A 23140-nucleotide genomic window follows, 5' to 3' on the forward strand; every position below is an offset into this window, starting at 1 on the left:
TGCCAAGATTTTATTAAGCAATCAGACTAGAAACCCTTGCAGATAAGAGTTTGGCAGTAAACTGCGAAATGCCTGCCACATCAGTTTTCACTCACTGTAAGCAAGAGAGAGTTTATCCTCAATCTGGTTCAGTAGCAAAAAGTAATCCACGAAGCAAGAGTTAGCCAAGGTCCAATCCAAATATGCACAAGCCAGATTCCAGGTAACGCAATGTGACTCTCAGATTTTTAACTTTGACCGTCACAAAGCCTGAAGAGCAATCATACCCACTTTTATTCTTTGTGGGGTGTGGCTCAGTGACTGAGCTCAATCGCTGGCCCTCCCACGCCTCTTTCATTGCTGTGCACGCTTCTCCCTCCGCTGCCTGGGATCAAGCCAGGATTCATCATCCTCGCTCCCTATCTGTTGTTGTTCTGAGTTTTGTTAAATAGCGCTGTGGTGTGGTTACACCCAGCGCTGACTTTCTCTTGGCTTGTCGTTCGTTCAGAACCGCGATAGTAAATAATCACCAGTAACGCACAGAGAATCAGGGTTTACTTTGGTAATGGTAAGCTCGCAGTCAAAAGTAAAGTACAAGTCGGTGTTTTGGTTCAAAGTCAGCACTGGGTGTAACCACACCACAGCGCTATTTAACAAAACTCAGCCCCGTAAACATACATCCGGTGATTATCAATCAAGCACCCCCCACTCCCTTAACAGTAACAGCTGCGAGCGCCAGAGCAGCGGGGACAGCAGAATCGGAGAGCCCGGCAATGTCATCAATCATCGCCATGAACACCGCTATCCAGGAACTGATTGTGTGTTCGCTGCGGCTGCTTATCTCCGCTCCTTCGTCTCCCATACCCCCCATCAATGGCGAGCTCCGGTAGGACTCGACAGTTGTTCCAATATGCTTTCCTCCTGGCATATCCCAGGCTGTTCCTCTTGGCCTTCGGATGAAACCTGAGGCATTGCCAGAGAGGAGGGTCCTGGAGAGGGAGGCTTTATCAGTTCCTCCCCATCACCTTCTGAGTCCTCTTCCTCTGTTAGGACAGGCTCGGGAGTCAGGGTCACAACACTATCCCCCACCGCAGGGCCCTTCCCTGGGTCTGACGATCTGGATGCAGTCACGACAGGAACTGCTCATGGAAAGCCCATACTAGGTCAGGGGCATGAATTGAGGAGGCATCCACCCAGGAGAAATCCTCGGGCCTGTATCCCTTCCATGCAATTAGATATTGGAAGCGCCCCTTCAGCCAGCGGGAGTCTCAGATGCTGTCCACCTCGTATTCAGCTGAACCATCCTCTGCGAGTGTGGTTGGGGGAACGAGGTGCTGCCAGGCGTCAGAGGGTGCATGATGAGGCCACAGGGATCGGAAGAGATCAGTGAAAGACAGGGTGGATCTGCATGGATCATGGCAGAGTCAACAGGTAGGCCACCCGGCTGATGACCGCCTCGATGGGAAATGGGCTGATGAATCGGTGGTCTAATTTCTTCACCAGGCAGTTGGTCGGGAAGTGTTTTGTGGATAGCCACACTTGGTGTCCTACTGCCAGTAGTGGCATTGCCCGTTGGGAGCGGTCGGCAAACCGTTTGTAGTCTTCCTTAGCCCGAACCAATTGCCGATGCACCAACTGCTGAACCGTTTGCAATTCTGACAGGAAGTTCTGGGTCTCGGGAACAGGGGAATCTGATGGTGCCAGAGGAAAGAACCGCGGATGGTACCCCACGTTGGTGAAGAACGGGGTCATCTGGGTGGAGATGTGCTGGGAGTTGTTGAACGCAAACTCCGCCAGGGAGAGTTAATCGACCCAGTTATCCTTTGTTGATCCACAAAGCAGCTGTCAGGTTTTCAGGCTGGAGTAGGTACTGCTCCAGGATGCCGATTACCTTCTCCATCCCCCCGTCAGTCTCTGGATGGTGCGCCGACCACAGGCACACCTGTACTTGAATGCAGTCATTAGGCTCCTCCAAAATCGGGCCATAAATTGTATACCACGGTCCGAGACTACCCTGTCCAGCAGACCATGGAGGCGGAAGACATGCTGAAGAAACAAACGGGCAGTCTTGGGGGCTTGGCAGCCCACGGCACGGGATGAAGTGCGTCATCTTGGTCAGCATGTCCACTACCACAAGCACTGTGGTGAACACAGAGGCTGGCAGCAAATCCGTTAGGAAGTCCATGGAGATCGCCCCCTATGGTCTTTCTGGTATTGGCAGAGGTTGGAGGAGTCTGGGAGGTGCACCCGTTGCAGCCTTGGCTTGCCAGCATGGAACGCAGGATGTCACGTACGTGTGTACATCGTGCCATACTCGAGGCCACCAAAAGGTCCGCGTCATGAGGTGGAGGGTTTTAAAAAATCCAAAATGTCCTGTTGCAGGGTTGTCATGGCACTGGATCATCACAAGGGCTCGAAGCAATCTCGTGGGCACTTACAACCGCCCCTGATACTTGAGTAAGCCCTCCTCCAAAGTCCATGGGGATGCGGGGTCAACCTCTGCTTTCCTCTGCTGCGACCAATCGTCCAGGCGCTGCGCCTCTTGCACCTGAGTCCGTAAATCCACCGATTCCTGTACTGCAGCCAAGGATTCTGCTGGCAGCACCATCCATGGAGGAAGTGGATCCTTGGGGCAAAGGTATTCTGGCTTGCGAGACAGGGCATCCACCCTCCGATTGTGACCACTGGGGATGTAGGTCACATGAAAGTTGAACCGGGCAAAAAACAAAGACCACCAGATCTGCTGCTGGTTCAACTTCCTAGCTGTCGTTAGGTGTTCTAAATTCCGATGGTCCATCCAGACCTCCACCTGGTATCAGGCTCCCTCAAGATGATGCCGCCAACCCTCAAATGTGGCCTTGATAGCCAGCAACTCTTTTTCCCAGATAGTGTAGTTGTGCTCAGAAGGATTGAGTTTCCGGGAATAATAAGCGCAGGGGAAAAGAGTGCCACTATCCACCGGGGCCTGTAACAGCACTGCCCCAATAGCCATATTGGACGTGTCTCCACCACAAAAGGACGATGCGGATCAGGGTGCCTCAAGACGGGTTCCATGATGAAGGCTTTCTTGAGGGCCTCAAATGCCTGTTGCTGCGGGGGACCCCACCGGAATGGGACCTTCTTCCGAAGGAGCTGGGTTAGTGGAACTGTCAGTGTGGCGAAGCCCGGGATGAAGGTTCAGTAATAGTTGGCGAACCCCAGAAGGCGCTGGACATCCTTCACCTGATGAGGGGGTTCCCAACTACACAAGGCCTCCAGCTTGTGCAGGTCCATGGTGATGCCTTCGGGAGAGATGATGTGCCCAAGGAACTCTATGGAAGTCTGGAAGAAGAGACATTTCTCCAGCTTCACATAAAGTTGGTGCTCCCGAAGGCATTGCAAAACAAGACGGACATGCTGAAGGTGGCTTTCCCTGGACTGGGAGTAAATCAGGCTTGGGAGGCTAGGAAAGGCTCGGGAGTCGGGGTCACAACAGGTCCCTCCCACTACTTCTTTTCTAACACTGTATCTCTTTGGTAATTTGGCCTTTCTTGGTAAGGTTGCTGAGAGTTTTCTTCATCCAGTTGTCTAGTGTCTGTATGGCGTCGATGTTCACTGGGATGTAATTCTAGTAATTCTTTTGCTTTTTGTAGATGTTGTGATCACTCCATGATAACTCTGGTTTGGCTTTGTCTGCTGGTAGGATGATCATGATAGTCTGGTCCCTTGTTGGTTTGTTTGATGTTTTCTGGGATCTCTCTGACAAATCCTGTGGTTTTAACGCTCCTTCTAAGACTGCAAAGAATTCCAGTTGATTGGCATCATTTATATCAGGGGTCTCCAACCTTGGCAACTTTAATTCTGAAGGACTTCAACTCCCAGAATTTCCCCAGCTGGCTGGGGAATTCTGGGAGTTGAGGTCCTCAGGCTTAAAGTTGCCAAGGTTGGAGACCTTTGATTTATATTATAGTTGAGGCAATAGTTGAGGAGATTTCTGTAGAATTCTGTTCTGCAGTGCACAGTAGATGGCTGGACATGTTGACCACCCATCTGGGCTCAGGCATCTCTTTGATTCTGGGATTTACTTTGAGGAATTTGGTTTGAAGGTCACTGGAAAGTAGCCATGATGGTGCTGGTCAGCTTCTCTCTATGCTCTGATATGATGGTTATTTCAGGAGCCACAGAAAACAGATTCAATGGATTCAATGGATTCAAGTCTTAGGGTTGCTTACTCTATTGTAAATTATAGTCTTAATGTTGGCACTTCAAACATTGGTCCTACACAATATAGTTTTTCATCATTCAGGTTCATACATTAGTTCAGATTGACAAGACAATTTATAATAAACAGATCCTTAGAGCTATGAATCGATATAATATTTTTAAATTGGAATTGGCCTGAGAAACATTTTATAGAATTACTCTCAGCTTTCCAATCCTCGATCCTGCGAACAAACGCTGAGTCAACTAAAGCTAGTCCTTCGGTTTAAGTGAGCAAAGCCGGTTTATTCACTATTCACGGAGATCCGGAAAAGACAAGTACGGATGGTGTAAAGTCGGCTCTGAGAACATATGCATCTCAGCGCTGTTTAAATCAGCCGTGCCTCCCGTGCCCCACCCCATCAGCGCGACTCAGCTGTTTTGTATTTCGGCGGCCACTTCCTGCTTGCTCTGGCCGAGATGATACTGCTCCCGAAACTATGATGCTGCCGATCCGTCATCTGGAGGTATATTCTGACTCATTGCCGTACACGATCCTGCTACCACCACCTTCACCAAGTGCATGACTCTTATTATGAATGCCTAGCCACCCGGTGCCCATTCCTCCCGATTTGGTGCATGATCGTCGTGTTTGTGTGGCGAGCCGTGGCTGGGCTCGACAATTACCTTCTTCCCTAAAAGCAGCATGCTTCCGACTCAATTTTGTCAACTATATATAAAACACATTCTTTGCCTTACAATATATGGATAACATGATTTCAAATGAATTTTCAAAGGGTGAAATCCAAGTGTAATATTTTTTCATTAATGGGAGCATGCACAATTAAGTGTTTTTGCTTTAAGCCAAACATGCTGTAATTATTTTTAAACATATTTATGTTTCATTTTATTTTAAGGAAATCCAACATCTTTTTCATAGGTTTATTTTACTTTATTCTTAGAAAGCACACAAATCGGGGACCAACCACCAATTCTGCAATCTTTCAGGAAAGGTCATCCTAGTATATAAGCCTAGAACCACAGAACGCTCTCTTGCAGTTCCTGAGATGCCCAAACATTTTTGTTAATTCTTTTGCAATGTTGTAAGTCGGAGTCCCTGATAATGATACAATTGAATGGAGAGGAATGTCAGGCTTATGTATTTGGGGGCATGTATAGACATGTGGGGAGGATGGGTCCCTCCCACTGCTTCTTTTCTCCCACTGTATCTCTTTGGTAATTTGGCCTTTCTTGGTGAGGTTGCTGAGAGCTTTCTTCATCCAGTTGTCTATTGTCTGTATGGCATCGATGTTCACTGGGATGTAATTCTAGTAATTCTTTTGTTTTTTGTAGACGTTGTGATCACTCCATGATAACTCTGGTTTGGCTTTGTCTGCTGGTAGGATGATAGTCTGGTCCCTTGTTGGTTTGTTTGATGTTTTCTTGGATCTCTCTGGCAAGTCCTGTGGTTTTGAATGCTCCTAAGACTGCAAAGAATTCCAGTTGATTGGCATCATTTATATCAGGGATCTCCAACCTTGGCAACTTTAAGCCTGGAGGACTTCAATTCCCAGAATTCCCCAGCTGGGACCAAATCTGCGACCAACCACCAATTCTGTGATCTTTCAGGAAAGGTCATCCTAGTATATGAGCCTAGAACCACAGAATGCTCTCTTGCAGTTCCTGAGATGCCCAAACCTTTTTGTTAATTCTTTTGCGATGTTGTAAATTAAGGTCCCTGGTAATGATACAATTGGACGGAGAGGTATGTCAGGCTTATGTATTTGGGGGCATTTAGGATGACAATTGAGCTCAAAATTTCTATTGCTAAGCAAGGCAGCTGTTAATTGAAGCATGCCCCCATTTTATAACCTTTTTGCTGTAGTTGTTAAACAAATCACTGCAGCTGTTAAGTGAATCATGTGGTAGCTAAATGAATCTGGCTTCCCCCATTGTGTGGGGAGGATAGGTCCCTCCCACTGCTGCTTGTTTACCACTGTATCTCTTTGGTGATTTGGCCTTTCTTGGTGAGGTTGCCGAGAGTTTTCTTAATCCAGTTGTCTTGTTTCTGTGTGGGGCCGATGTTCACTGGGATGTAATTGTCAGAGTGTGCACAGTGTGACTACTATTTTGAGACCACCCAGGAGCAAAATACAAGACACAGAGATTTGTTTTACAAACACATGATAGGCAGGCAAGCAATCAATCTTCTCCAACTCTACACAGAGAACTACAATGCAGGTAGGACACAACGAGGAGAGAGAGAGAGAGACACCCTCTCATGGCCTCCCTTATATAGACAGCTTCTTAACCCATCTTCTTAAAGTGGCAGTAACCCTGCTGACTTATCCTCGGTCTTAAAGTGTTGGTCAGCTTTAAATCATCATTACCATGACATTAATTCTGATAATTCTTTTGCTTTTTGTATATATTGTGATCATTCCATGATAACTGTAGTTTGTCTTTGTCTGCTGGTAGGATGATAGTCTGGTCCTTTGTTGGTTTGTTTGGTGTTTTCTTGGTTCTCTGTAACAAATCCTGTGGTTCTGAATGCTCCTTTTAAGACTGCAAAGAATTCCAGTTGATTGACATCATTTGTATTATAGTTGAGGCCTCTCAGTTCTTCAGTGAATAGTATCATTATCTTGCAGTTGCTGTTGGATAGGCTTCCCTTTGGCAGTGCCATCACTCTGGAAAGTTATATATTATTTTAGACTGTTGGCTCCCTTGAGTCTACAGTGGATCAAAAGTTAGGATATACTCTGTGAGCTCGAGGGCCAGGCTGGTTGCTTGCCCTCCATTGCCCACGGCTCCAGGCAGCCCGCACCACTATCTGGGGGTCCTCTGTGTGGCCTGAGAGGGAGGGTGAGGCTCCTTTGGTGGACAAGGGTTTGGGCTCACCCTGGTCTCGCCTTCCTCTGCTGGAGACAATAGATCCCCTCTCAGCCCCACCTGGCCATCACAGGTGCCCCCTGATGTGAGTGACATTGAGCTGCCAAGCCCACCCTGACTATGCCCACCCCATCCATGCTAATACCAGCCACCCGAGGTCAACCACAATCCTGGTGCCTGATGCGGCCCTCAATGAAATTGAGTTTGACACCCCTACTGTATATAGAAATAATAGAACAGTAACCTAGGATGACAAATGAGCCCAAATTTTCTATTGCTAAGCAAGGCAGCTGTTAATTGAATTGTGGCCCATTTTACAACTTTTTGCTGTGGTTGTTAAGCAAATCGCTGCAGCTGTTAAGTGAATCTTGTGGTTGCTAAGTGAATCTGGCTTCCCCCATTGGCTTTGATTGGCAGAAGGTTGTGAATGATAATCCCAAGACACTGCAATCCTTGTAAATGCATGCTGGTTGCCAAACACCCGAAGTATGATCAGATGACTATGGGGAAGCTGCAAGGGTCATAAGTGTGAGAACTGTTCAAAAGTCACTTTTTTCAATGCCATGGTAACTTTGAACAGCCATTAAATGGAGGGTAACTTTGAACAGTCATTAAATGAATAGTTGTAAGTCAAGGACTACCTGCATTAATTTAATTAATCATTCTAATATATATTCTACATGTGCTGAACTGATGCTGTCACAATTTTATATTGTTTTATTTCTCAACCTCCACCATTGCATTGTTCTCCCACTGCCAACCAGAATAACTGGGCTGACAGCACTCACAGCATTGCCTCCTCCGCCATCACGAGTGGTACCGGCCAATTCCAGTGGAGTGAGATGTTCTTTGCCCCATTGGACCCTCACGAAGGGCTTTAAAGGTAATTACCAATACCTTGAATTGCACCTGGAAGCAGGTTGGTAACCAATGCAGCTCATGGAGCAGTGGGCTCCATGGGCCATTTTGGGTGGCCCAAAACTACCCGTGCTGCCACTCTATACCAGCTGAAGCTTCTGAATATTCTTCAAGGGTAGCCCCATGAAGAGCACATTACAATAGTCCAGTCAAGAGATGACTAGCGACTGAACAACTGAGCGCAGGGAATCTGGTCCAGGAAAGGCTGCAATTGGTGCACAACAGAAAGTTGTGCAAAGACTCTCTTCGCCATGATTGCCAACTGTTCTTCAAACAGGAGTTGTGAGTCCAGGAGATCCCCCCCCCAAAGTTGTGGACTGGGTCTTTCTGGGGCATTGCCACTTCATTCAGAGTCAAAGATGACAAAGTCCTGGATCCCAGAGCCCCAAGTATGCAAAGCCATTTGGTCTTACCAGGGTTTATTCGAAGCCTGTTGTCCCCCATCTAAGCCCCCACAGCCTCTAGGCACCACAAAGGGGCACCACAGCATCACTAAGGTCACCAAGAGTAGAAATATTAGGGTTGGGTGTCATCGGCACACAATATATACCTCAACCTGTGGCAATGGATGGTTTCATCCAGCGGTTTTGATGTTGAAAAGAAGTGGAGAAAGTACACGACATAATATTTATTTAGTTCAATTTATTTATTTAGTTCAATTTATATGCCGCCTTTCTCCGGAGACTCAGGGCTGCTAAAATAGCAGCCAAATGCTGGACCTTTCACTCCCTATCAATACCAGTTAGGACCTGCCACAGAAAAAGGAGCTAAACCAGACTCCCTGTGGAAGGGGGCACCATACAAGCGTCAGGGACACCAGGATGTGATCTGACCATGACAAGGGAGATAATCTTACATCAGCAGTACTTACGACTGATCCTTGAAGTTCTGGCTGTTACACTAATCCCAAAGTCACATAACTGCAATTCAGGTACCTGGCAACCAGCTTACACCAATGACTATTGCAGTGCCCCATTGTCACATGATCATTTGAGACATTTCCTGCTGGTTTCCCCAAGCAATGGGGAAGCCAGCAGGGAAAATTGCAAGTTACTCTGGTAAGTCCCCCCAGTATCCCTGCACTCACGCACAGCATGCATTGAATCTCTCAAAGCCTTCTCCACCCCTTGTGGGAGCCCCCTCATTCACTCCTTATTGGGACTGTAAACTCTTCCCATTTAACAAAATGAGGGTCTTGTAGTGATGACCTCAACTGACATCCAGAACTGCCCTCACTAAGCAATGCAATCACATGATGTCATGCTTTACAACTGCCTCACTTAGTGACAGCAATCCTGATTCCAATTGACATCGTTCTCCAAGGACTATGTGTAATCTGAACATGTTGTTGGATAAACAAATTTTATGAAAGTGGGTTTTCATCAGCTCAAGCAAGTTGCACCTGTACCAGGTGTACTATGAAGTTTCAAATTCAATTAAAATAATGTCTGTTGCATCTCATCGTGGTTAAGAAGCATTATTACTTCCAAATTATGAGCAGAGCTTTCAAAGCATGGCACTTATATTTCAAGGGCAATGTCTAAAAACAGAATGTCAAGAGGAAGAGAGGAAGAGGGAGAAGGAGAAGGAGAAGCAGGAATAGTCCTGGCAGTAATATAAATATATATACATACACATAAATACACACATACACATACATGTACATGTATGCATATGCATATGTAATATATATATATGGTGATGTAGTATATATATATATGGTGGTAGTCAGAATATTGTCCCCTAAAATAGTCATAAATATATAAAAAGAAATTTGGCACTTGTACACCTCAACTTTCAAAGTTTACTATTTTTAATTGCAAATGTATTACTTCCAATCAGTGGTGGGATTCTACCAGTTCAGACCGGTTCGGGAGAACCATTTGTTCTGACTTTCAGCCGTGAGCAAACCGATTCTCTCTCTCTTTGAAGTGAGGCCACCCACCGAACCCTGTGTTATACTTACTTATATTTCTGCTTCCAAAGCCCAGCTGATCGGGGCGGCAGATCAGCTGTTTTCCTTTCTCTTAGCAACGTGCAAGTTCAATTTTTGGCAAAGTGAGCATGCGCGTGCAGTGTACATCTGGCGCACACAGGCTCAGCAAACCGGTTGTTAAACCAGTAGGATCCCATCACTGCTTCTAATTGCATCATCAGCCTGGAAATAAGTTCTGATGTTCTTTTTATTATGACAAAAATAGGGGCCAGATTCTTGTTAATGGGTTGAAGAAACCCATGTATTAATTTAATAAATTTCTATGCTGCCCATGTCACTGATACAGCAATTCTGAATAGTATCTCAGTCTTTGATCAACTGTGAGAGTAAAAGTATGGCAATGGCAATAATCAATGTTGATTAGAGGGCAGTGCAATATGTACACAGTAGATTCAAGTCTGAATTACTTTTAATAGATGACAAATTATAAAACAGTGAATCCTCTCTACTTCAGGACAAGGGACATAATATTGTTCTTCATTAATAAGGTATATTTAAAAAGAAAACATGTCCTAAGTGTATGTTACTACATGCAATGCATGCTCTCTCAGTAGGAAATAGTGTGTTGGCTTGCAAGGTATTCTCTAAAATAGAGATCCTAGTAGCTTGCATGGAGTAGTATAAGAACACATGAGATAAAACTGAGTATTGGTTGCACTTATGCACAGGTCAAACTGTGTCTCAACTGCCAAATGCTGTCTTTACAGCCAGCAGGGAAAACTACATATATAATTTATTTTTATTTTATTTTTTATTTTATTAAATTTCTATACCGCCCTTCTCCTGAAGGACTCAGGGCGGTGAACAGCCAGAAGATAAAACACAGGAAATACAAAATCTAAAATAAATTAAAACAAATTAAATAATTTAGGCTGAATTTTAAAATACCCCATAATTAAACAGATTAAAAATTTATGTTTAAAATTTAAATTTAAAACAGCAGATGATTTAGGCCAGGCCGGCTTGATGAAATAAAAATGTTTTAAGCACGCGACGGAAGGTGCGAAGATCCGGGATCCTCCGTATCTCCGGGGGGAGCTCGTTCCAGATCGTAGGTGCCCCCACAGAGAAGGCTCTCCCCCTGGGGGCCGCCAGCCGACATTGTTTGGCCGACGGCACCCGGAGGAGCCCCTCTCTATGGGAGCGTACTGGCCGGTGGGAGGCTATTGGTGGTAGCAGGCGGTCCCGTAGATAACCAGGTCCTAAGCCATGGAGCGCTTTAAAGGTAGTAACCAAAACCTTGAAGCGCACTCGGAAGACCACCGGGAGCCAGTGCAGCTCGCGCAGGAGAGGTGTTACATGGGAGCTCCATGTTGCTCCCATAACCACCCATGCGGCCGCACTCTGCGCCATTTGGAGCCTCCGAGTGCACCTCAAGGGGAGCCCCATGTAGAGAGCGTTACAATAGTCCAGGCAAGAGGTGACGAGGGCATGAGTGACTGTGTGTAGGGAGTCCCGATCTAGAAAGGGACGCAACTGGCGGATCAGGCGAACCTGATGAAAAATCCTCCCGGTCATGGCCGTCAAGTGATCTTCTAAAGACAGCCATGAATCCAGGAGGACGCCCAAGTTGTGAGCCCTTTCCGTGGGGGCCAATGATTCACCCCCAATAGTCAGCGATGGCACCAGCTGACTATATTGGGATGTCGGAAACCACAGCCACTCTGTCTTGGATGGGTTGAGCCTGAGCCTGTTCCTCCCCATCCAGATCCGTACGGCCTCCAGGCACCGGGACATCACTTCAAGGGCATCATTGGGGTGGTCCGGGGTGGAGATGTACAGCTGGGTGTCGTCAGCGTACTGATGGTACTTCACCCCGAAACCACGGATGATCTCGCCCAGCAGCTTTACATAAATGTTGAACAAAAGGGGCGAGAGGACCGATCCCTGTGGCACCCCACATATGAGGGGCCTCGGGGTCGACCTCTGCCCCCCTGTCAACACAGACTGCGACCGGTCGGAGAGAAAGGAGGAGAACCACCATAATACGGTGCCTCCCACCCCCAACTCTTCCAACCGGTGCAGCATGATACCATGGTCGATGGTATCAAAAGCCGCTGAGAGATCTAACAGGACCAGGACAGAGGAGCAACCCCTGTCCCGAGCCCTCCAGAGATCATCAACCAACGCGACCAATGCCGTTTCCGTGCTGTACCCAGGCCTGAAACCCGACTGGAACGGATCTAGATACGACGTTTCATCCAGATACTGGGGAAGCTGTCGCGCAACCACACTCTCAACAACCTTCGCAACGAAGCAAAGGTTGGAGACTGGACGATAATTAGCCAATATTGCCGGGTCCAGGGAAGACTTCTTGAGGAGAGGCCTCACCACTGCCTCCTTCAAGGTGGCAGGGAAGGTACCCTCACCCAATGAAGCATTTATAATCCCCTGGAGCCAGCCTCGCGTCACCTCCCGGGAAGCCAGTACTAACCAGGAGGGACACGGGTCCAACAAACATGTGGTCGCATTCAGTCTACCCAGAATCCTGTCCACGTCATCTGGGGTCACAGGATCAAACTCATCCCAGATAACATTCTCAAGACCTGCCTCCGTCACCCTCGCTGGACCTACCCAATCGGAGTCCAGACCTTCCCGAATCTGAGTGATTTTGTCATGCAGATATTGAACAAAATCCTCAGCTCTTCCCTCCAAGGGGTCCTCCCGCGCTTCCTGGTGGAGCAGGGAGCGGGTCACCCTAAACAGGGCGGCCGGGCGATTATCTGATGATGCAATAAGAGCAGCAAAATGGGTACATTTTGCTGCTTTTATCGCCACTAGGTAAGTCTTAATATGAGATCTTACCAGTGTCCGGTCTGATTCAGAAAGACTAGCCCTCCAACTACTCTCTAGGCGTCTTTTCCGGCGCTTCATCTCCCTCAGCTCCTCAGTAAACCAAGGAGCCAGGTGAGAACGGCGCCGGGTCAGAGGCCGCAAAGGCACGACTCGATCTAGAGCTCCAGCGGCTGCTCTATCCCAGGCGGCCACTAGGTCTCCAGCCGAGGCGTGTGCAAGATCCTCGGAGATTGGCCCAAGCTCCATCTGGAACCTATCGGGTTCCATCAGGTGCCTGGGGCGGTACCATCTTACCGGTTCCGCCTCCCTGCGGCGGGGTACCGCGGTTCGAAGGTCAAGGTGAAGGAGAGAGTGATCCGACCATGACAAGGGCTCAGTGACTATGTCCCCTATCTCAAGATCACTCAACCACTGTCCAGAGACAAAAACCAGGTCCAGTGTGTTTCCCCCCCTGTGCATAGGGCCATGAATTAACTGGGTCAGGTCCATGGCCGTCATGGAAGCCATGAACTCCCGAGCCACCTCAGATGCCTCACCCGCGGACGGCAGATTAAAGTCCCCCATGACCATAAGTCTGGGGGTATCAACCGCCACCGCGGTGATAACATTGAGTAGCTCGGGCAGGGCTACAGCCATGTGGCAGGGAGCCAGGTATGTGATCAACAAGCCCATCTGCACCCCATGACCCCACTTCACAAGGAGGGACTCACAACCGGCCATCTGAGGAACAGTGGTCTCCCTCGGCCTAAGACCTTCTCTAATAATAACCGCTACTCCCCCGCCCCTCCCCTGAGGCCTCGGCTGATGGAATGCGTGGAAGCCTGGTGGGCACGTTTCTACCAGAGGGACCCCTCCCTCCGGGCCCAACCAGGTCTCCGTAATACCCGCCAGGTCCGCTCCCCCCTCCTGAATAAGATCACAAATGAGGGGGGCTTTATTTACTACAGACCTGGCGTTGCACAACATCAGTCGAAGGCCCAGGCCCTGAGGATCTGTGCAACCAGGAAATCGAGTAGAGCTTTGGGGGCCGGAGCGCCCTACCACTTGGAGACAGCGGGTGCGCGCTCCCTTAACATGATATGGCCCCCTGCTCCCGCCATATCTACCCCTCCCACTCACAGTACCAATGATAGAAACACAGTCTGGACAAGCTTGACCCCCCCCTATTACCCCCGGATCCCCCCCGCCCCCCGCCGCACATCCCGGCCTGGCCTGACCCTCCCCTAAGTGGGTTATCCCCCAAACCCACGACCCTAGCTCCTGTCCAACCCCCCTCCCCCCTCTCCAAACCCCTTAAAAGTTTAGACAAGGACAGTTTTAAAAAACCCCGCAGCCTCCTCTTTGTGGCATGCCACCTCTCGGGGTTCCAAAGCCCGTCATCGAGGTAGGCCCTCGATAGAGTGGAGGGCCAAGCCTGCGAGAGGGGGGAGTCTCGCAGACCAAGAAGCTCCGCCGCTGAGTACATCTTAGCCAAACGGGTAGCACGACCATATCCTAAGGGTCTATAAAAGGACCAGGGGAGAAGACGAAGAAATGGGGGATCTCAGAAACATATTTACAGGACCAAGTCCACTGTCCCCTCACAACAGGGGACGAAGTCCAGAACCAAAACGACCACAATCCAAGGGGGGCAATAGATCCTACCACCCTCTCACGGTGGTTAGGTCAGCTGGTCAGCCTCCTCTTGTGGTGAGATGGCAGCAATGGACCAATGGAACAGGCAGCGTCCGGGGGTCATGTCCAAAAACCGCCCTCTCATGGCGGTTGGTCCGATGGTCAAATCCCCCCCGCTGACAAAGTACATATATGTGGAGTCATCCCGGTTCAGCCCCCAGGGGCCCCGACATCCAGGCCACCCTCTCACGGTGGTCAACTGATGTCCAGTCCCTTCAGCCGACGGGATGCAGCTATGTACCGTCCTTCCATTTCAGATGGAGTAGCCCTCTCCATAGTCAGGGGGGTTTAGATGGTATGAGCATAGCCAGGTGAGTCTCACGGGCTAACAGCTGGTGGAATTGGGCCCGGTCGTAAAGGGAACGCTGGAGAAGAGAGAAATGGGGCCAAAAAGTGGGGCAGTTGTCTCAAGCCCCCAGCCCTCGCACAACCACAGCTTTAATTGAGAATATGGCAAATCAGGAAAAAACATAAAAATAAATGGAAATTCAACAGAGTTTAGCTAAGAAGTACACTTTAAGAGAAAAAGAAATTGTGTCAATTGTGAATGGGTGATGAATGTGGACTGAACGGAAAGTGAATAACCAGAATGAAAAGTACATTGATGTGATCTGGTTGTATAATTGGAAGGAATGAAGCAATGAGGACGATACACACACACACACACACACACAAATATAATTGTGTGTGTTGATAAGCACACATACATACAGAGAAATAGAGAAAAAATGAGTCAAGATGAAAAGAAATGCTGAGAAAGTCGTAACTAGCTGAAACTGGTGAGATTTTCAAAAAGAGAGGTGAGAAGTTTAAGGAATAAAAGGCAACGCATGAAATGGTTTATGGATATAGTTGAAACAAGGACCTCTTTCAGGGATAGGAAAGCATGAGACCATAAAGGATAATGTTCACGTAAGCTAGATTTAACTATAATTCCCTTTCTCTTTCTTATGCCTTACTTTAATTCATTTGGCTTACTATTTATTATTCCTTGTTTTGGCTTTGCAAGGCATTGTTCAAAAGGGATTAGCTTGATGGCTATATTTTCTTATTTATATATACAACCAATACACCTATGTTTTAATTGGTTTGAAGTTAAATGGGATGTAAATAATTTTGTAAGCAACTGTGTGCTGCGTTAAAATACAAAAATTACCAAGTCAAATAATCAGGCCAGTAATGATTTTTTAAAAAAATCCTTGCTCTCAGATTTAAACAGATTTATTGAATATGAGGTGATAACATTTATTGTTAGATTAGTATTCTATATAAATATGATGAATAAATTAATTCACAATATCATAACATCTGTGAATGTAATAAGTTCAGTGCTAGTCATATTATTAGTAGAATAAAAGATGTTTGTGCAACATATGTCATTTTGTTAAATTTCATGACAAGTAATGAATCTCAGTTTATTTGTCTGGTGAGTAAAGTTATTAAACAGATGTTACAGGAAACTAAAGAAACAAAAATAAAGGTTTATTTAGCATTACTAAATATAGGTCGGTATCTATATAATCCTACAATTTGTTTTTTTTAATAGAATAGTTCCTACTATATTGTGTAAGCTAATGATACTTCATATTCAAAAAAATAAAGAAAAATAAAAAGCAATATGTGAAAAGAAAACATATAATGGCAAGTACTGGTATAATGAAGTAACTTAAGAAGGGAGACTGTTCCACATTTTTTTGAGATTAAGGGTAATACTTGAGTTTTGTATTTTAAAAAAATCAAAAGCAGTTGTAATCCATACATACAGTATCTGAAGTTGTTCACCAGTAACCTTACCATTAGGTACGGGGAATGTTTCTGGAGAATTAGGACCATGTTAGTAAAACAAGATACCAATTTAAGTTTACACCAGAGTACCATCAAAATGATCACATAGCTCTAATTGATGAGTAAACAATATGCTGTAGACCAGTCCTTTGTTTGATGCCCAGAAAAAAAGTAAAATGAAAGGATGTAAAAGCTATTGTTGGTTTAAGAATTAGGAACGTTGAGTTAGTTATCAATGGACTATAGGCTGTGACTAAATCCTAAAGATATGTACAGTAGCATTGTTGTTGTTGTTGTTATGGTTTATCGCACGGTTAGCCATATGTCAGACAGAATTTGGCATTTTTATCCACCTATCCAGTCCTTCCCAAGGACATGGGATAGGTAGGTGTGGATGTTTGCTGATGTTAGAAGTATCGTTGCAAGCTATTCTGAGTAAATCCGCCTTTTGCAATTGATTGATGGTGAATTTGTCAATGCTGAATGATGTTCAATGGTGCGCCAGTTGTTTTGGGCCTATAACTTATTAGATCTATTACTTATTATTTCCACATATCCAATATAAGCCATCTGGAGCATGCCAATTAAGAGTTACCACATCCGTCCATAACCCACTCAATCTAGTTATATTTTCAATGGGTTTACTAGGTTGCGTCAGTCCAGACTGAAAGGTGACAGCAAGCGAAGAAAACACCCTTGCATGTAATGTATGATTTTTTACACTTACCATTGCATTATATTTTCCTCCTGTTAGTCCTATGCATAAGAAAATTATTCTCAAATATTGAACGATTGCATTAAATCAATCCATTCTATACCATCAGGATTATGATATCACTATCTCCTAAAACTACTGTGTTCAAATCAGGTGGTTCTGATTCAATATCGAAAACTTCTGGTGCAGGATATATATAGGAATAGAGTTTCTATGGGGAGCAATCCCTTGCACATTTCTAAACTGATAAGGTGAAGACTAGCTCTAGATAAGAAAGGCTTGTTAATACAACTTGGGTCTGGCTTATCTCTTTTGTGAACTCTAAACAACCTTTTTCCTTACAATTATGCCCTTCTGACGTCAGACCTCATTTTAATGAACTTGTGTGATGACATGGGATGCAAATATGTAACATGTTTGACTACATGTAACTGATTTCCTATGCAAAGGGGAGGTTACTTTCTGGTAGGTCAACAGTGAAGTCCATGACAATCTCCTCCCACAGCTGGGAGGGGTCAGCCCCGGCCTGTAAGAGGCTGGGCAGTTTTCCTGTCCGCTGTTTTGTGGCTGCACAGACTGGACAGCTTTTGACATAGCTCTCTATGTCAGCCTTCATTCGTGGCCACCAGAACTGCCGATGTTCTGTCCCCCATCCCCACACAGACAAACACACAACCAGGCACGCCTGCCAAGTTTTTATTAAGCAATCAGACTAGAAACCCTTGCAGATAAGAGTTTTGGCAGTAAACTGCAAAATGCCTGCCAAGTCAGTTTTCACTCACAGTAAGCAAGAGAGAGTTTATCCTCAGTCCGGTTCAGTAGCAAAAAGTAATCCACGAAGCAAGAGTTAGCCAAGGTCCAATCCAAATAAGCCAGATTCCAGGTAACGAAATGTGACTATCAGGTTTTTAACTTTGATCGTCACAAAGCCTGAAGAGCAATCACACCCACTTTTATTCCTTGTGGGGTGTGGCTCAGTGACTCAGCTCAATCTCTGGCCCTCCCACACCTCTTTCGTTGCTGCGCACGCTTCTCCCTCCGACGCTACCTGGGATCAAGCCAGGATTCATCTTCCTCGCTCCCTATCTGTTGTTGTTCCGATATGCTTTCCTCCTGGCATATCCCAGGCTGTTCCTCTTGGCCTTTGCATGAAACCTGAGGCCTTGCCATAGAGGAGGGTCCTGGAGAGGGAGGCCTTATCAGTTTCTCCCCATCACCTTCTGAGTCCTCTTCCTCTGTTAGGACAGGCTTGGGAGTCGGGGTCACAACAGCCGCCTAGTGAGGTGTAGGGTTTTTAGTAACCCAAAATGGCTGGCTTGTTTGATGTCATGGCACTGTTGCAGCACCCTAGACCTCATGGTAAGTGGCACATACACTTTGCTGCCTTTCCATGCAATGCCGTCCCCTTGGGTGATTAGTTACTGGTTCTCCTGAAGCCATGGGTTGGTCAATAGTGGAGAGGAGAAACTAATGTTTGACTATCTTCAATAGAGTCTCCATGGACAAGTATCATCTATCTAACACAGGAAAATTCTTTCCTTCTTTCTTTCTTTCTTTCTTTCTTTCTTTCTTTCTTTCTTTCTTTCTTTCTTTCTTTCTTTCTTTCTTTCTTTCTTTCTATTTTTGCTTAATATTTAATATTTTAAATTTTGAGTAATGGTGGGCCCCAGTCTTGCCTTTGGCTATAGGTGGCTGCATATAGTCCTATCGCAGTATGGGAGCATGCTCTGTAGTTGTGCTGATATGCTGATCTCTCCTGATTTGTCTTCCTAAGAAGAGAGGAAAAGTCGGCCTAGTAGGTTTCTCTTACATTGCATGATTATATACTTACGCCTATCAAGATTCAAGAGCCAACCATGGCTAGTTAAGTTCAACTAAGTTTCAATTTTTTCCCATACCTAATTTTGTGAATTAATCTGTTTGGATTTGACATTGAACCATTTAAAGGTATTTTACTAACAAGATCGTAGGAGTATGTGGAATCGTGGCAAAATGAAGGTGGACACTTCGGGTTCCGGTGAGCTGTGGCTTGTACTCACTGTGCCTTTGACTTCTCTGGCACCTGTGACAAAAGGCTGATGTCCAGGTGACTTAACCAGATTCGAAGGCTACAAAAAAACCCAAATCAGTTATGGCATTTATGACTTTTTTAAAAAAGTTTTTTTAACAGCTGATTTGTCTCCTGTGTGACCACGGGTCATTCAAGCAAGGGAAGCTGCGCATCTCATCTAGTCTATCCAAGGGAACCCCCCGGGGAGAAGGTTTGCATATCCCATGTGTGGAAGGGAGAACCTGTTTTCCTGCTGGTGGACATAACTGAGAGCTATAGCAACGGAACAATAAATGCTCGATAACATCAATATGGAACCTGAGTTGAAATATTAATAATATTTGCTCTTTGCTTTGCTCTTGCGCAGTGCTTCTGGGCATGTGCAGAAGCTTCTGGGCATGTGCAGAAGCTTCTGCACATGCACAAAGCGTCTGTGATGACATCTGGGTGGGTAGGTGGAGCCTCCCCCAGCCACTGCTACTGAGTTGCCCGAATCGGGGCAAACCGGTAGAAACCCCGGCTTCCTTGAACAAATGACTAGTGATTGTCTTTTGATTTGATAGGTTTTGATAGACCTACTAGACTGTAGAGAAACTACATTCACAGTTCGGAACTGCGAGCACGTGCATGCACGCTCTCATTTTTCTCTCTCTCAGCGCTTCTGCGTATGCGCAGAACCTTCTGCGCATGTGCAGAGCATCTGTGATGACGTCCGGGCGGGTGGGTGGAGCCTCCTCCCGCGGCCACTACTGGTTCACTCGAACTGGGGCGAACCGGTAGAAACCCACCACTGTTGCACATCCTCCACATAACGGTCATTTTTGTTGGGAATATGACATACTGAATTTGGACTTTTAATCTCTCTGCTGCATTGAAACACCACAATACCTCCACAGGATGTTTGGATATTTGGACCTGCTGTTTATACTGTGTTATCTTATACATGGTATTTGCCTGCTTTGAGGCTCTTCAATGGGCATTGCTCTCCTCCTTATTTCTGCATTGATTGTAATCTATGCCCATATTATTGTAAATGCCAATAAGATACTACCTACTGTAGTCTCCCCTGTGTCTCTAATTGCTATTTGGCCACACACGGCCCTAGTTTTTTTTTTATCAGCAAACATACAAGGTATACTGTATGTGCATTCACTACTTCTGATTGTGATGCCCATTGTTACACACAGGGTTAGGTTTTTTAAAATGTATTTTAACTTAGGCTATGTTTTATAGTGTAGTATGTGTGGATGCCTATTTTTTTTTCTTCAATTTTTAAGAAGAAATTTATTTATTTTTATTTTATTTTATATCAAATTTATATACCGCCCTTCTCCCTGAGGACTCAGGACAGTGTACAGCCAAAGTAAAAACATGAACTACAAACATTAAAATACAATTAAAAAGATATATATATATATATATATTTGGCCCCATAATTAAAAGCAATGACAAAACAATTAAAAACATTTTTAAAAAAATGTTAGGCCAGTCCGGCTTGCTGAAAAAAGAAAGTTTTAAGGGCATGGCGGAAGGCACCGAGGTCTTAGATTCTCCTTATCTCTGGGGGCAGCTGGTTCCAGAGGGTAGGTGCCCCCACAGAGAAGGCCCTCCCCCTGGGGGTTACCAGCCTACATTGTTTGGCTGATGGCACCGCAAGGAGGCCCTCTCTTTGGGAGCTTACAGGTCGATGGGAGGCCGTCGGTAGCAGCAGGCGGTCTCGAAGATATCTAGGTCCTATGCCATGGAGCGCTTTCAAGGTGATAACCAACACCTTGAAGCGCACCCGGAAGACCACTGGGAGCCAGTGCAGCTCACGCAGGAGAGGTGTTGTATGGGAGTGCCATGCAGCTCCCGTAACTACCCACGCGGCCGCATTCTGGACCAGTTGGAGCCTCCGGGTGCCCTTCAAGAGGAGCCCCATGTAGAGAGCATTGCAGTAGTCCAGGCGAGAGGTGACGAGGGCGTGTGTGACTGTGCACAGGGAATCCCGATCAAGAAAGGGCCGCAACTGGCGGATCAGGCGAACCTGACAAAAAGTCCCCCTGGCTACAGCCGTCAGATGCTCCTCCAAGGACAGCTGCATATCCAGGAGGACTCCCAGATTGCGAGCCCTCTCCGAGGGGGCCGAAGACTCGCCCCCAATAGTCAGGGATGGAGTCAACTGACTATATCGGGATGCCTGGAACCATAGCCACTCAGTCTTGGAAGGGTTGAGCTTGAGCCTGTTTCTCCCCATCCAGATCCGCACAGCCTCCAGGCACCGGGACATCATTTCAAAGGCATCGTTGGGGTGGCCTGGGGTGGAGATGTGCAGCTGGGTGTCATCAGCGTACTGATGGTACTTCACGGATGATCTCACCCAGTGGCTTCACATAAATGTTGAACAGAAGGGGCGAGAGGACCGACCCCTGAGGCACTCCACATAGGAGAGGCCTCGAGGTCGACCTCTGCCCCCCTGCCAACACAAACTGCGACCGGTCTGAGAGAAAGGAGGAGAACCACTGTAACATGGTGCCCCCCATCCCCAACTCTTCCAACCGGTGCAGCATGATACCATGGTCGATGGTATCAAAAGCCGCTGAGAGGTCTAACAGGGCCAGAACGGAGGAGCAACCTCTGTCCTGAGCCCTCCAGAGATCATCTACCAACGCGACCAATGCCATTTCTGTGCTGTGCCCGGGCCTGAAACCTGACTGGAATGGATCTAGATAAGACATTTCCTCCAGGTACTACTCCTTCCTGGTTGTCTGTCTTCAGATAATTGACACCATTTTTTGATGTTTGTTACTTTGATTAATATATTAGGGATTTTGCTTTCTTTCTTTTTGCTCAGAGTATCTGCCTAGTACAATGTGATTTTTGGGCATTGGCTTTTACCAGGCTTCTATTCCTTTTTCCCCGAATTGACTCTTCCGCTCCTTTGATCCCTGATCCTGTTGGTCCAAACTTCCTTCTTTTTGGTGATGTTGAAAGGGCATCTTTTATTATGAGGGGCAAATAACATGGGTTTTGTTATTTGTTAACTAACAGTTACCTTGTATTTTAATTTGATTAATTTTCTCTCTTTTAAAATGATGTTCAGCTTTATTAGCTTTAATATTCCTAAACTGATAAACAAGCAGATAACAGAAGTTTGTTAGTAAAACTTGGGGGTCTGGCTTATCTCTTTCATGAACTCTAAACAACCTTTTTCTTTACAATTACGCCCCTTCTGACATCAGACCTCATTTTAATGAACATGTGTGATATTATGGGATGCAAATATGTAAAATGTTTGACTACATGTAACTGATTTCCTATGCAAAGGGGAGGTTACTTTTAGTCTGTTCAATCAACTTTCCTCTTGCATTTTCTTTGTTGTATTAACTATAAAAAGGAGGGAAACATGGGAGTCGAGGTTCTCTCATTACATAGAGAGACCCCACTTTATTAGGATACCCTAATGAACTGCTTTTAAATGATCGTCTGACTCAGTTGCTTATTGGGAAGGTAAACTGAGGCAGAACCTAGAGCCAGGTTTGGCTTTCAGTACAGTTTCCCCCCAGTCTTTAAGCTACTTACATAATCAAAAGTCAGGGAGGAATTCTAACTCTTTTCTAAAATGGCACAAAGCAACAACTACATTTCGCAAATCACGGTGTGCTTTAACCAGTAGTGGGTTTCATTTTTTAAAATAGTTTTTATTTTGCATTTTTCACCTTTAAAAACAGAAAAAACAGAAAACAGAAAAGCTAACGATAAAAGCAAGACAAACACAATATATAATATTTTTACTGCCTTCCACATCGGCATGCATATTCTGCTTTTATAATAAAACTCTTCTATTATACCTTTCTATCCTTTATAACAACTTTAACCACTATTATAACCATACTAACTACATATATTTACATTATATTTACATAGTCAATAATTTAACTTTAACAGTATTTAATAATTTTAATTTTTGTTTGATTTATATTTATTTAAAATTTCTATTTCTTATTTTGGTTTCTGTTTTCTAGCCAGTTATACAATCTATTCCACACTTTATAGTAATCCAAATCTTCTCTTTCTTTTATTTCCATAGTCATTTTTTTTCATTTCTGCACATTCAAATATCATTCTGATCACTAATTCTTCTTTTTTTTAATTTTAAAAACAAACTTTATTCAAT

At 45.6% G+C, this 23140-nt stretch overlaps 1 pseudogene; it reads right to left on the reverse strand.

Annotated features, from left to right (window-relative positions):
• Positions 1 to 1392: 1392 nt before the first annotated feature.
• LOC148113297 (uncharacterized) overlaps positions 1393 to 23140 on the reverse strand; it is a 47975-nt pseudogene continuing 26227 nt past the window's right edge.

This window comes from Pantherophis guttatus, chromosome 5 (assembly GCF_059756535.1).
Source record: "Pantherophis guttatus breed Tessera chromosome 5, ASM5975653v1, whole genome shotgun sequence".
Lineage (NCBI taxonomy): Eukaryota > Metazoa > Chordata > Lepidosauria > Squamata > Colubridae > Pantherophis > Pantherophis guttatus.